Source organism: Erithacus rubecula (genome assembly GCF_903797595.1).
Source record: "Erithacus rubecula genome assembly, chromosome: 17".
Taxonomy (NCBI): domain Eukaryota; kingdom Metazoa; phylum Chordata; class Aves; order Passeriformes; family Muscicapidae; genus Erithacus; species Erithacus rubecula.
In genome coordinates, this window is record NC_136669.1 from 6,529,593 (window position 1) to 6,543,908 (window position 14,316).

A 14,316-nucleotide genomic window follows, 5' to 3' on the forward strand; every position below is an offset into this window, starting at 1 on the left:
GGCCAGCGGGACCGCTGCCATTTCGTCCCTCCCCTCTGCTCCCTGGTCAGGGCTCCTGTCACACTGCTGCAGACCCCAGCTTCCTCCTGAAGGTCCCCAGGCTGAGCAGAGCAGGGTAAGTGGGCAGTGATGAACACCTCGAAGGATGATGGTGCACTGTGCACCCACGGAATGCTCGGAGAGCAGGGGATGGAAAGGCTACATCCATCCTTTGTGAAAGATGCATGTCCCAGACTCTGATCCAGATGAGGATCTGAATCCAGCTCCAAAGGCAAGTCCAGATGTGGATCCAAATTCAGCTCCAAATGCAAATCCAGATGTGGATCAGAATCTAGTTACAAATCCTGGTTTAAATCCAGACACAGACCCAAGTGCAGAGCCACACGTGGTGCAGTGCTGATCCAAATGTGGATTTGAGCCCAGAGACAGCTCCAGCTCCAAATCTGGACCCAGGGTCTGGTGTGTGTCTGCAGGGACCTCATCCTGCCCAGTGCCAGCACCCGTTAGATGCTGCCCAGTGGGATGCCCTGCACCCAGCACTGCTATTACCCTCCAGTGCCCCGTCCCAGCAGCTGGCAGGTACTACCCCGGGGGTTCCCCGCACCCAGCACTGCTGCCACTGAATGGTCCCCGATGTGCCTGCACCCACCGGGGTGCCCGGTACCCACCGCCGCTCCCACCCTCCACTGTCTGGTCCCCGCTGCCTAGCTCAGGACCAGCCATACGGCTCCTGCTGCTGGCGCGCAGCACCCGCTGCCCTGTGTGCAATACCCCGGTGCTCCGTGTGCCGTGCCCCGGCTCTCAGCGTGCCGTGCCCTGTGCCCGGTGCTTGTTGTGCCGTGCCCCGGCTCCCAGCTGTGCCCGGTGCTTGTTGTGCCGTGCCCCGGCTCTCAGCGTGCCGTGTCCTGAGCCCGGTGCCTGCTGTGCCGTGGCCAGCGCCCGCCTCATTGCTCCCTATGCCCGGTGTGAAATGCCCCGCTGCCTGGTGTGCCATGTCCCGCTGCCCGGTGTGAAATGCCCCGCTGCCCGGTGTGCCATGCCCCGCTGCCCGGTGTGCCGTGCCCCGCTGCCTGGTGTGCCATGTCCCGGTTCCGGGTGTGCCGTGCCCCGCTGCCCGGTGTGCCGTGCCCCGATTCCCGGTGTGCCGTGCCCCGCTGCCCGGTGTGCCGTGCCCCGCTGCCCGCGGCGTGCGCAGCTCCCGCCGCCGCCCCGCCGCCGTTCCCGGTGCCACCGGCGGCGCTGCCGGCAGGTGTCGCCGCGGTCGCGGGCAGGCGGCGGGCGCGCGTGCACTTCCGACGGCGCTCGGTCATGCCCCCGCCGTCCCTCCCCTCGCTCCCGGCGCCGCACGGGGCTCCCGCCCGCTGACACCGCCGAGGCGGCTCGCACGGCGCGGGAGAGCGGCGCGGCCGCCCGGGCATGGCCGCCGGGGCCGCCCCCGCCCAGCGCCGCCGCTGAGAGGCAGCGGGGCTCGGCCCGCCAGGTAAGGAGGGCTCCGGACGCGACTCCGGGGGAACCGGGCGGGCCGCCGAGCCCGGGGAGGGCCCGGGGAGGGCGGCGGGTGATAGGGGCCGGCGAGGGGAAGCGAGGGGAGCGGAGGGGCCGGCGAGCGGGGCGCTGCCGGAGGCGGGGGGGGCCTGCCCGCCGCCCCGTTACCCCCCCGGGGCTTCGCGTCGCAGCTGCGGCTGCAGCCGCGGCTCCCGCCGGGCCCGCTGCGCTCCTGCTGCCGCTGGAGCGGCGGTGGCACCGGGAACCGGCCGCCACATCCCCTTCCCTTCCCTTCCCTTCCCTTCCCTTCCCTTCCCTTCCCTTCCCTTCCCTTCCCTTCCCTTCCCTTCCCTTCCCTTCCGCCCGCGCTCCCACCGCACCGCACTCGCGTTTCCAACCCCAGCCCATTCCGTCCCCCCCCCCAAACTCGCCTCGATCCCCCCAAAACGCGAGCCTGTCCCTGGCTCGGTGACGTCACGGAGGGGCTCCCCGGCCCCCCCGGTCCCGCGGGTGCGGGTGGCCGCGGTGCTCCCGGCCGGTGGTGCCGAAATGCCGAGCGGGGACATGGTGCATCTTGGATGGATAGCCCTGGCCCCTCCTGTGCCCTTTTGCTGCAGCTGTGAAATTCCATTTAAATTCCTCCGTGTGTGTGTGTGTGTGTGTGTGTGTGTGTGTGTGTCAATTCCCACTCTCCCTGGAAATGTGCGGCTGGAGCAGCACCTTGAGCATGGCGGTGGGATCCCGGTGGAGGGGATGAGCCGCCCCAGGGGTCGGCATCCCGAGGGCTCTTCAGCCGCTGGAAATGTCCAGGCTGACGTTGCAGACCTGCCAGAGGTTCTCATTGATGCCAGAATGGGATGCTGTTGCGGTGCATGTTTGTTCCCCCACTGCCTTTGATGGAGAATGATGCCATCCCTTAGATGTGAGCAGATTTTAGCTTACTGAAAGCTCTTGTGGCCACTGGCCCCTGCCCTCTTTCCCCTTGGCTGCCAGTAGTGCCCGTGTTGGCTGCCCTCAGGTGACCTCCCAAAGTGATGGTGTGGAGGAACAAACCCAACAGCTGGGGTTTTGCATGGGAAAGTGCTCCTAGGGCACTGTGCCAGCCAAGGCAAGGCATCACTGGTGGTGCCAGCACCTTCCAAGAGCTCTCCCAGCTCAGCTCCAGCTGCCTCAGCTCCTGGGCATTGCCTTGATGGTGCAGAAATGGTTTCCTGCTGTGTGATGGGACTTTGTGGGCCGTTCTTACCCCACACTGCCTTTCCCAGGCTGGCAGCATGTGTGTGCCCCAGGTGGGTGAGCAGCGCCCTGGTGGCTGTGCGGATGTGGGTGCTGTCACCTGTGTGCTGGTGGCAGAGGGTGGGGGCACCCCCGGCAGGCAAGGCACAGCTTGGCTGTGCGTGGTGCTGAGACTGCTTCTCCTGGTGACTGTCACTGCCTGATGAAAATGGACCTCGAGCTGCGGGGAGATGGAGTGGAGAAAGATGGGAAGAAGCCAAGTGAGATGGAGAAAAGGACATGTTCCCCCTGAGTGCTCTTCCCTCCCTGTTCCCTGTGGATTGAGGTGTGCCTCGAGGCATGGTGAGAGTGATGATGATGAGGGGTTCAGTGTGGGTCTGTACACGGGGCTGGGGGTACCCACACCCTGAGCAGCAGCTCTGCAGCCCAGGCCAGGAGCTGTGTGAATTTCAGGGCAGAAAGTGAGAAATAAAAAAAAAGAAAAAAAAAAAAAGAAAAAAAATACCACCACTGGTAGAAACCACCAGGGAGATTTAGGGAAGCAGCAGTGCTGTGCTGTGGAGCCCAGCAGAAGTGTGTATCCTTGTCTGATGAGGAGCTGCCTGTGCCAGGGACCGCAGACCCACCTCTCCTCTCCCGGCTCTGTCTCCGCTGCAAGCCCCAGGGAACAATTGCATACAGAGTGCTTCGTTTCAGAGCCGCCACAGTCATTTCAGAGACCTTTTAGGCAGGAAAAGTGCTCTGTAGCGTGTAATTTGAAGGCTCTGCTCTGAACCTTCACTGTCGCTCTGCTAAATGATCCTCTGCTCTTCCAAACCTTTGCTGCCTGGAAACCAGCAGCGGTGACCTGGTTCCCGGCCCCGCTGGGTCCCTGCTCTCCCTTCAGCTCCGTGCCAAGGTGAGGGGAGTTGCAGGTTGCAAGGAGCAGCCTGGGGTGGTTCTCTGCCTTGCATGGTGCCTCTCAGATGTCAGAGTCCTGGGAGATTTCAGCCAGTCTTAATCATCTCTTGCCTGTGCCTGAGCTGCAGAGGTTGTCAGAGCACACTAAGGATTTTCCAGCCTGGAGGGTAGAGTCCTGTGAGGGCTCTGCAGGAAAATCTAGGGACTCCAACTGATTTTCCCCCAAAATGGGGGAGGTGCAGAATTATTTTCTGTAGCATCCCTCAGGCTTGGCAGCTCACAACGGGGGAAGGACCGTTTGTTCTGCCATCAGAGGAAATGGCACAACTTTGGTTTAACTGATGGAGCTGTGCCACAGCCTCTCTGGGGCCACTGGAGGTGAGCCTGGAGGTGCTGGACCATCAGTTAGTGTGGTATCATCTGGGGTTTCCTTGTCTTTCCTCTCCTGCCTGTCCTTGTCAGCTGCCCTACAAGTTTTGTTTTGTGCTGGAGGCACACCTGCAGGAGCAGAGTGAGCTGTGCATTTCCTCTCGCTGTGCGTGCTGCCTGCCCTGCCCTGCAGGGCCCCGAGTTCCTGGCAGCCAGGGCGTGCAGCCAGCCTGGCAGGGGCGTGCAGGAAAAGGGTACAGGATGGGGAGAAGGAGAAACATTAGGATATGAAGGGTTTGGCTGTCACCTCTTGGCCTGGTGTATTCCTGTGCTGGGTTGGCACAATGCAGGCACCTGTGTGTTTTCTCTTGCCTTGCATGGTTTTGCTCTGCTTTGGATTCTCTCTGTTTTGGATTTGCTCCTGGTTCCTGCTGAGGCAGGAGAGTCCCAGTGATGGTGGATTTATGCACGTCACCAAATCACACACACAGCCAAGGCAGGAGGCACCGGCTTGAGTCTGTCCTAGAGGGCTGCATCAGCAGTGCCAGGCATGCACCTGGGTCTAACCTGCTCTTAAATCCTGATGGTGCTGGGGACCCTGCCCTGTCCCCAGGCGATTGCTGCCACCCACTGATGACAAAACTTCCACTTGGCTTCCTCTTCTCGCATCCTAACCCCTGTCAGAAGGTCATGGCAGCAGGGCATATGGCAGAGGAAAGGCAATTTCCCTTTCCCTTTTTCACCTCTCAGAGGGATCCTCCACAGCTACAGCCCTTCTGAAGAGCAGGCAGGATGCATCCCAGCTGGGGTGGAGCAGGCAGACCCGTGTATTGTCCTGCCACCATCCTGTCCCACTGCCTGCTTGAAAACACGCTCAAAAATCACCTGCTCAGAATTGTGTGGATTTGGGATTTCCCTGAACCAGGAGGACTGGTCCAGCTGCCTGCAGCAGCAAAGCTTTCACCTGGTGTGGAGGAGGAGGAGGTGGGAGGCAGGTGCAGGTGCTGCAGTTCCAGCATCACATCCAAGCACAAGGAGCTCGCTCCGAGCAGCGCTCACCACCTGTGCCCACCAGCACCCAGCTGGCAAAATCTACCCCTCCCAGCAAGCAGAGGGCCAGCAGCAGCCCTGCAGGATGGAGAGTGGCTTTCTGGGGCTGGCAGTCACCCCCAGTTCCCCTGTGGGAGGCTGGGAGCGCTGCGGGAATGCCGCTTCACCGCGGGAAGGTGGCAGCTTGGTTTTTGCTTTGGTTGCACGGCCTAGTTTCGAGAGCTGGAATATGCTCAAAGCTGGGCTTTCTGAGTTGCTTTTTTTGGTTTTGTTTTGTTTTAAATGACAGCATTTCCCCTTTAAATTTACATCTCTAGCTGGGGAACACAGAGCCTGGTGAGAGAGGGAGTGTGAGACTTTTATAAAAAGAACGAGTCGGGTTTTATTATCCCTTTGAGACGAGCAGGGAAAATCTATACTGAAGGCATGAAATAGCAATAAAAATGGACTTTTTGCCAAAGCAAAATTAATTGAGTGAATCTCAGTCCTCAAGCCTGAGCTCTGAGAGGCTTATGAGTTGGATATGAACCACTCTGCCCCCTTCCAGGCTCTCATCCCCCAAGGAGGAGAGTCAAATCCTCCCTCTGGTCCTCGGTGTGCGATATGATCAGCGCCTGGGAGCAAAAGACTCGTGCTTGGGATGCAGCAAGGCTGAGGGTGCCTCCAGCCCTGATGGTCCCTGGAGCAAGGACCTTCTCCAGGTCCTCTGGCTTGGGATGCTGGCGGTCATTCAGAGGTCATCGCTCCAGCGTTTCCATCACTGAGTCACAGCATCCCATCTGGACTGTGGATTTGGGAGAGTCCAACAAGAAGGAAGAAGACTGGACACAGGCTCCTTGAACCACTCTAGAAGCCTGGAGAGGATCCTGCTGTCTTACCCTGGCCTGGGCTTGCTCTTATTGATCATTTTCTTCCCTCATCTCTGCATCCTGCTCCTGCCATGCTCTGGGGTCTGGCTCTCCAAGGTGCTTTCTGGGCAAACCCTGCTCAGAAAAGGAACCCCCCCCTCCTGGGTTTTGTTCTTCTCGACGTCACGTGCGGTGGCACCGGCTCTGCTTTCCCCATTTTTAGGGGGAGGGTGGCAGGAGAAGCCACTGGACAGAGCAGCAGGGGAAAGGAGGATTCTTTTCAGCAGATGGTGCAAAGAGGATGAAGCTGTGTAAACCTCCTGAGTCCACTGGAGAGATGGAGATTAAATAGTGAGAGGGCCGAGAGGCAGCTCCAGGCAGGAGAAGGAAGGAGAAAAAAAGGAGAATGGGGGTGGAAATGGGATTGGAGAGTGGAGCTGGGGAGAGGAGTGTTGGTTTGAACTGACATCCCTCTTCCCACTTGATGTCTCCCCTCCAATTCAGAGGGCCTAGATTCAGTGCCATAAAAATATAGCCCTTTTCAATCCCTTATCTTGCAGGAGCAGAAACAATTGGCCTGCAAAGAAGGAGAAAACAATCTGTTTGACTGACAAACAAAACCACATTTCTGCACAAAAGGAGGAGGAGGAAGAGGCAGCTGTCTGGCTGCTGCTTCGGCTTTTTTCCTTTCCCCTCCCTCTCCTGTCCCCTCGCTGACGGTGTCAGAGCAGAGCCTCTACCCTTGCCAGCAAAACACCCGCCGTTCTGACTGGCTGGGTTCAATGTCAGGCTCCTGCAGCAAATGTCATTGTCCTCCCTGCTGTCCCCAGCCACAGTGGAGATGCAGCAGCCCTGCTGTGATGCCCTCCTGGGGATGGTGCAGGCAGAGGTGGCACCCCGAGATCACTGGGGCAGAGCCCAGCTGGTGGGAGAGGAGCTTGCTGGGTGTCAGAGACAGAAAGTGATGCTCAGGAGAGAGACCAGGGCCAGCAGCCGAGCTGGGGACACAGGGGACACAGATCTCTTATAGGGGGACCTTGGAAAGTTCAGCCAGGTTGTGGGTGATGCTGATATCACAGCATCTATGGAGGACATGAGTGCTTAAATTGGAGGTGCTGCTGGAGCCTTGTCCCTCTCCAGAGGCAGCCCTGTGCCTCAGTTTCTCTGTCTGCAAGGTTAGCAAGGTAACACGCAGATGCTGCAGGAGAGCAGGGGCATAGAAGTACCCTGTGTACCTAAAGTCATTATCCCAACAAATTGTTATTCCTAAAAATTCATTACAGCAACCACTGTACCAGACAGATGGGTGCTGGGGAGAATCCAGAAGAACCCATGGGAATCTCTGTTCTCCATCTCTCCAGAACAAACTCCTCACTTGGAGGATTTTTTGGGAAAAAAAACCTGATTTTCCCCATGTGGTTCCCTGACCAGGAGCAGCAGCAGCAGTTTCCTGCCTGGAACAGTTTTCCAAGGGGATTCTGCTCTGTGGGGACATGTGAATAAAACACCCACGCTCTGAAAACAGCCAAATGCAAAAAATACCCAGTGCCTGAACCTGGAAAAGCAGAGACTGGAACAGGGCAATCTCTGCAGGGGCTGGTAGTGCTGCCACAGAGGGAATCAACAGTAAATAAAGGGGCACAAGAAGCAAACACTGAAGCCCCCAGGACACTCTTTTGATGCAGTTGCTGGTGACCTACTAGAATCCACTGGAAAGATGATCCTCCACTGGTGGGTGGTTCACTTTTTCCTTTTTTCTGTTTTTTGAGGAGCTGTTTCACTCTGCAGCCAAGTAGCAAAATAACATGTGAGAAATCAGAGATTCCAGGTGAGTTAATAACAAATAATGAGTCTCTCAGTTCCTGAGTGGTTCTCTGGTTGCCGCAGTCCAGGCACATAACAAGCAGGCTTTCCTGAGCATCCTCAGCCAGGCTTGTTGAAATACTGCTACAGATTGATAGAAACATCCTGAATTCAAGGGAATTTAGGAGATCCAGCCTCTGCATTCTTAGATTGCCAGAACAGAAGCTTTGGGGAATATTTGACCTGAAACATCGGAAGAATTTGATTCATTTTTAATTCCTGCACCTAAAATGCAGAATTTTCTGCTTTTTTCTTTCGTCTTTCATTTCAAAGGAGGAGAGGAAGTATCTCTGCACATGTCAAACTGCAGGAAAGAGGAGATACGAAAGATGACTGGACTACTTTTTACAACTTTGGCTCTTGACTTTCCTCCCCAGAAGGGGAAGATGCACTGTCAGCCTGTCTTGTGATCAGGCTGTATCCTTTTGTTACCCTGATAAATGTCAGCTGACCAGGCTGGGATGTGAAAAAGCTCCATCTCTACCAGACCTTTGCTGCTCTTCCTCACTCAGTATTGGGGCAGGGAAGGGCTCAGCATCTCCCCACCTGAGTGGTGCTTGCAGATTTTGCCTTGCCCCACAAGGTCCCCATCTCCTCCATGCCCTGCTATGATCCCCCAAGGTCCTCCAAAACTCTTTCTCCTTTGCCTACTCGTGCCCCCCAAATTCTCCCTGCCTTCTCCCTTCAGATCCTTCCTCCCAGCTGGAGTCTGCAGGCAGTGGTGAGGTTTTGGCCTCATGCTCATTGCTGGTTGGTGAAATGCAAAACTTGTGCTGGGGTAAAGTAAATCTATTAAAGAGGCAGATTTTGGCTCTTGGGCAAAAAGGACCTTTCAGTTTTCAGCAGATTCCTCCTTCTTTGGTCTTGTATGCACTGATCATGGCCATGGGAGCAGCTCTCAGCTTGAGGCCAGTTTGGCTCTGCCCAGCAGTTGAAGGGAGGTGGCAGAAGCAGAGTGGGTTCTGCTGGACCCCATCTCTCAGCTCCAAACCGTGGGGATACCTGGATACTCACAGTCCCTGGCTGATGGGATATTTCCCATGGCATAGCCAGCATCTGGTGATGCAGCATCCACCCGTGCTTCATCCAGACCTACCTGGAGCCTCTTTTCCCACCGCTTCCACCAGCCACAGTCACACAGAAGCTCGTCCTTGGTGTTCCTCTGTGCTTGTGCCTTTTGGGATTTGGCCAGCGTGTGTCAGAGCTCCTCTTCCTCTCCAGCTGCTCTCTGCTTGGCTGTGTCACCCGGAGCATCCCTTCCTCCTGCCTGGGGCTGCTTTGAACATCCTGTTTCCCGAGTTATTTCACCCTGATTTTACCAGGTCATGCGCGTGTTGGCTGTGGTGGCACAGCCTCTTTGATTAGCTGTATCTCCAAGCATGACTTCCATCTGTCTATCAGTCTCTAATTCCTGCAGCATTTACAACCAGGCAGGGGCCTTGGTCATTTGGAATAGTCACTGGTGGCGGCAGGATTGTGCTAAATGATCTATTCCATGTGTTTCACCTCTTTTCTGTTCGCAAATTGTTGGTGATTTTTTTTTTTTCTGTAGTTGCATTAAGTATTCCAAGTGACTGCGATTTCCCCCATCGTATTCATTATTCAAAATTGTTCTCCAGATAATTTCTGCAAATAATTCGTGGTCTTTGCTCTTTTGTGAATACTTGGTCTCAAGAATAAGAGTCGTTTTAATTGGGATCTCACATCACATGATGGGTTTTGGCTTCCCGATTGGGCAGGCTTAATTTTTAGACTTGAGGTTTGGGGAGGGAAACTGTTGCAATTAAGAATTTGAAATGCACTTTCTTCCAATATCTTTCGTTGATGCTTAAAATTAACAGTCTGTCTCACTTTTTTTTTTTTTTTTTTTTTTTGTTCCCCTTCCTGGCTAAAAATCCCTGCCGGTAACTTGTTGGCAAGAAACACTTGGAGAATATAAACAAAAAGGTGGCACCAAAACAGCTAAATTTAACATATCTAAAAACTGAGAGTGATGATTCACGGTGGTTTGTTGTGTATTATTCACCTCACTCTGGTAAAAATAATGATCAAAATAATTTAGAAACATAAAAAGTCACATAGCAAGGGGACATTTATAGCACTTGGTTTCATAAAATCTTCCATCAGCTGCTCTCTGTGTGCCTGAGAAACATCCTGTGGGCTGGCTGGTGTGTTGTACCCTGGCCCTCAGTGCTCCAGCCCTGTGCTGAGGCTGCTGCCAGCTCGGTGGAGGTGGAGAAAAGGAAGATTCAACCATCCTGGCACCCCACACTGCCTCGATCTGCACCCTCAGCAGGCAAGACTCCAATTGCCTCACACAGAGCTCCACTCCAGGCGGAGGGTGACCGTAAGTGACTTGCCCAAGGTCACACTCCAGCTCCGTGGTTCAGCTGGAAATAGCTCCAAGGTCTCCTGATCCCCCCAGCAGCCCCCTCGCTGCCAGGCGAGACGGGAAGGTGCAGAGTTCACGTGGCTCCTCTGACCGCCAGCCTGGCTCCTGCCACCTCACCTAAAACCTCAAACCTCCTTGGCTGTGTTTTCTGCCCTCCCTGCCATCGGGATGAGTCAATAAACCCTCCCCAAGCCCTCCTGAGCAGCCCAGGCTCCCGTGGCATATTTATGCCTCTGGAGTGGAGCGTTGTGCTGGTGTTCCTGTTTGTGCGGCACAGCCCGGCTGCTGGCTTCCACCAGCTGCTGCTGCCGATTTCCCTTAAAAATAAAACCCCTCTAAAGGTACAGCAGGGACACCTTAAATGCAGAGCCGTGGCGTGCAGTTAATCATATCCTCTTAACGGGTTTATTCGCTCATTAAATATTTAAGACTCGTTTCTCTTTATCAATAGTGTGGAGGCGTGCAGGCCCCGGTGCAAAGATTTATGCACACAATAGGATCGGTGCATTTAGATTTGTTTGAAGGGATCTGAGAGCCATTTAAAACCCGACAGAGGGGGACGGTTGCTGCTGCTGCTGTTTTCCTCCAGCGAGGTTGGTTTCTGCCTTTTCTGCCTCCTGGCTGTGGTTGGGAGGTGGCAGGAGGTGAGGTTGGGGGACACAGACAGTTGGCTGCCTCTGGTACCCCCATAATTCCTTTTGAAATAGCTGTGCCCCCTTTTTGAGGGATGCTGTGGTCTTGGAGGGGGACACGTTTGACTTGACTGTCTCGTAGTGATGAGGATGGTCTGTGGAAAATGGGGTGTGTGGAGACAGGACCTAGTGTTGGGAGTGTGTTTGTGGAAGTTGTGTTTTGATCCCTGTTTCCCACTGCTGTCTGTGGGAAGAGCTTTGCTGTTGTGTCTCAGATGTGAATTCCAGCTCGTCTGGCGCCGTTCGGGAGCCGTCATGCAGGTGCAACATCTGTTGTTCTTCTGTTACTACCTGGGCTCTGCTCTTCACACAGGTGTAAGAGCAGTGGTGGCCTTTTTGGTTCATAGGATAGGGAGGGACAAAGCCCATGCTGTCATCCTGCCTCATCCTCCCTATCATCTGCCCCTCTGCCCACCACAGCTCACCAGTCCAGACCTCCATCCAGAGCATCTTCATTTAGTACCCAGCATTTCCCACCTTCCATGCCTGGTCCCTGGTCCCTCCGTGGGGCTTTGTGATTTCCAGCTGCTGCCAGATGTGTCACTCATCCTGGGTGCAGGGAAGCAGCTCCTCCCACTGATGTGTGTGCACCTGTTCCCTGAGCTCTGCGGGCTCTGGGCTGTGATGTGGCTGTGGGACATGGACAGAGACCTGAGTGTCCAGCGCAGTTGCACAATGTGACCCATTCTGTCCTTTCGTGGAGAGCATTACTGAGGCTTGCAGGGACAGCAGGTCCCAGCACGCAGGACTCAATCTCCATCTCAGCAGCCTCTGCTTAGATCAGGAGGGAACAGCTCATGCCAAGACCTGTCCTCCCCAGGCTGCAGCTTGGAGTCAGAGATGGCAGCAGCTGACGCCCATTTTTTTTCACCCCCTGTGGCATCCTGGCAGGTTCTTCCCGCAGCTTTGCATGCAGCCAGACATGCCTGTTCCAAAACCTCCTCCCCAGGAGGTGCTGGGGGTGGATAGGAAGGGTGAGTAGCTGCAGTGGCAATGGGCAGAGCTGGGAGCTGCCTCCTGAGGGTGTGAGAAATACCCTGGCTGGATTATTGACAGACAGCCCAGAGCATGGGAAGTGCGTGCGTGCGTCAGATATTTACCCAAACCTCTCCTGCTTTGCAACATGCCCACAAAAAAAAGGATCTGACAGCAATAAAACTGTCGGGCGGCTGCTGCTGCTTTTTTTTAAAGTTCTATGATAGCTTCTCCCCCCGCCTTTTTTTAATAGCTAATGCATCTGTCACTACTTTCCTAATGAGCTTTCCGAAAAGGGCCTTGGGGACCTCTACCTATCCATGTGGGCTTGGATCAGAGCGTACTCAGGGGAGGCAGAGAGAATTCAGCTCCCTGTTTCACCCTCATCCCCTCCCCAAACTCCTCTCTGAGGGCAGGTTGTCCAGAGGGAGGGGAAGGCAGCAATATCTCAGCACTCGGCGAGCTGGCGTGCACCCCCTGCAATCACAGCCAATAATGACAAAAAGACGGGGCTGCTGCCAGAGATAGAGAGCTGAGCTCCAAGCGTTACAGCAATGTCACAGCCTTGGGACTGCTGCTGGCTGCTACTGGAAAGAAATTTCCTCACAACAGGCAGAGTTATAGGAAGGAGCCATTGATTGCATTAAAAAACACCCTCCCCACCTCTTTTTTTTGGCATGGATTTTCAAGGCTTTTTTTTTTTTTTCTTTCCTCTCCCCCCCCTTTCTCTCTCCATTTGCCATTGAAGTTGCGTTCAATAAAACCCATCGCCCGAGAGCGTCTGTTCGCATGTTCTCAGCAGTACAATGGGCAGAGGACTGCAGTGTGCAGAGCCCCAGCCAGCCTCTGCAGACAATGAGGGGCTGGCAGCGGGGCAGGGGGGGCTCCTAGTTTATTTTATTTCATTTTTTCCCCCACCTGCCAGCCCCCACTACTAATTGTAATCACAAAAGGCAAATGGGAAGGGACTGGGGGAGCAAGGCTGTGGTTCACTGGGGTCATGGTCTCCATCAGTCATTCTCCCAGCCTGTTGCTGGGTAAAAGCTCGGCTCCTTGGTTTATCAAAATGACTGTGCAGTAAAAGCCTCTTCGCCCAAACCTCCTCCCCCTTGAAAAAAAAAGCTGTTTACTGACTCAAAAAGCCTGAATTTCCCATTACCATCCATGGGAGACTTTCCATTGACTTCTCTAGGCACAGAAGGGAAAACAGAGGGTTTGGTGACTCAGGCACAAACCTGGGATCTCTTCCTTGTGCTGATGCTGTTGGCAAATCTTTCAGGATTTAACCAGATTCATCCAGGGACCAAACACCACCATCCCTGTGCTACTGATAGGGCACAAGAGGATGCACCACTTGGCAGAAGTGAATTCCTGATTGTGCTGTGCCCGAGTTCCCCTCAGCTGTGAGATGTAACAGTGCTCACCCTGTGTTGCATGATGGTGGAGAAGCTAATAGCTATTAATGCCAGAGAGATGCTTCCAGATCTCTAGATAAAAGGTGCTCAAGGAGGGAAAATTATTATCATCATGGGCCAAAGAGCTACGGGGGATTTGAAATCTGTTTGTGTTTGTAGGATGTAACCACTAAGGAGGGAGAGACTGGGACAATGGAGCATGCACAGCACTAATGGAATGAGCGTAGGAAAGAGGATATCTCTGGAGACCCTTAGAAACCATTTCCCAGTGGTAAGATCTACTTGGGTTGTTTGTTCTTCTTCCCAGATGAGAGCTGCAGTCGTGGACGCTTTTATCACTTACGAGCTGGACTAGATGGAGGCCAGAGAGCGCATTGTAGGGACGAGCCCGTGTGGCTCTCCAGTGGGTAGGTACTGATTTATCTGGTCTCAGCTTCCATTTCTGGCTTTCAGAGCTGTGCTTTATAATAGGGGAGCCCGGAATGGATGTTTCAGGCCTGTTTTTCAAGCTTATGGGATACAGTTTTGGCCTCTGATAGAAATGCAATGGCATGACGTGGGCATCTTGAGGTTGCAGAAGAAAGGTTATTCGTGCCTTGGGATGCAGTTTGGGCTGAGGTGTGGGTTTGGAGCGGCTCCACGATAGCATGTGGTGGTTCCTTGAAGACATTTCACTTGGAGATTCACTTTTTCCAGCTGATTCATGTCCTCGTGCAAGCCCATTTCTTGCCATGGTGACAGTGAAGCTGGCTGAGGCTCTGCGTGATAACGCGCCTGGTCCAGGCTAGAGGCTCCTAACGGGCTCCAAGCCCAGAGAGGCCAGGGGCTGTACAAACACAGGTTGTTCCCTTGAGATTAAAACCCAGCTAGACAAGCTGTTTGCAGTCTGTGGTCTGGCAGGGCTGAGTACACTGCTGTGCAAAGCATTGGGCAAGCAGGTGAGACACAGGCTGCATCCATCCCGGCTCCCCTGGAGCGTGCATCCTGCTTGCCCACGGATCCTCACTTCCATCCTGCTCCAAAATCACCATGTCGCCTTCCCTTTGCTCCCTGAGGCAGCCCCATTTTGTGCTCGGGGGAGATGCAGCCTT

General features: G+C 54.8%; 1 protein-coding gene across 9 annotated transcripts in view; it reads left to right on the forward strand.

Annotated features, from left to right (window-relative positions):
* Nucleotides 1–1,306: 1,306 nt before the first annotated feature.
* Nucleotides 1,307–14,316, forward strand: part of RAI1 (retinoic acid induced 1) — a 73,879-nt gene continuing 60,869 nt past the window's right edge. For 4 of the 9 annotated variants that reach the window (XM_079320435.1, XM_079320434.1, XM_079320430.1 and 1 more), the window contains exon 1: nt 1,307–1,480. The gene's annotated coding sequence lies outside the window, so the exon portion shown is untranslated. Of the gene's footprint in view, nt 1,481–13,384; nt 13,497–13,532; nt 13,633–14,316 lie in introns of all 9 variants that reach the window. The other 5 variants (XM_079320437.1, XM_079320436.1, XM_079320431.1 and 2 more) reach the window with 3 other exon arrangements.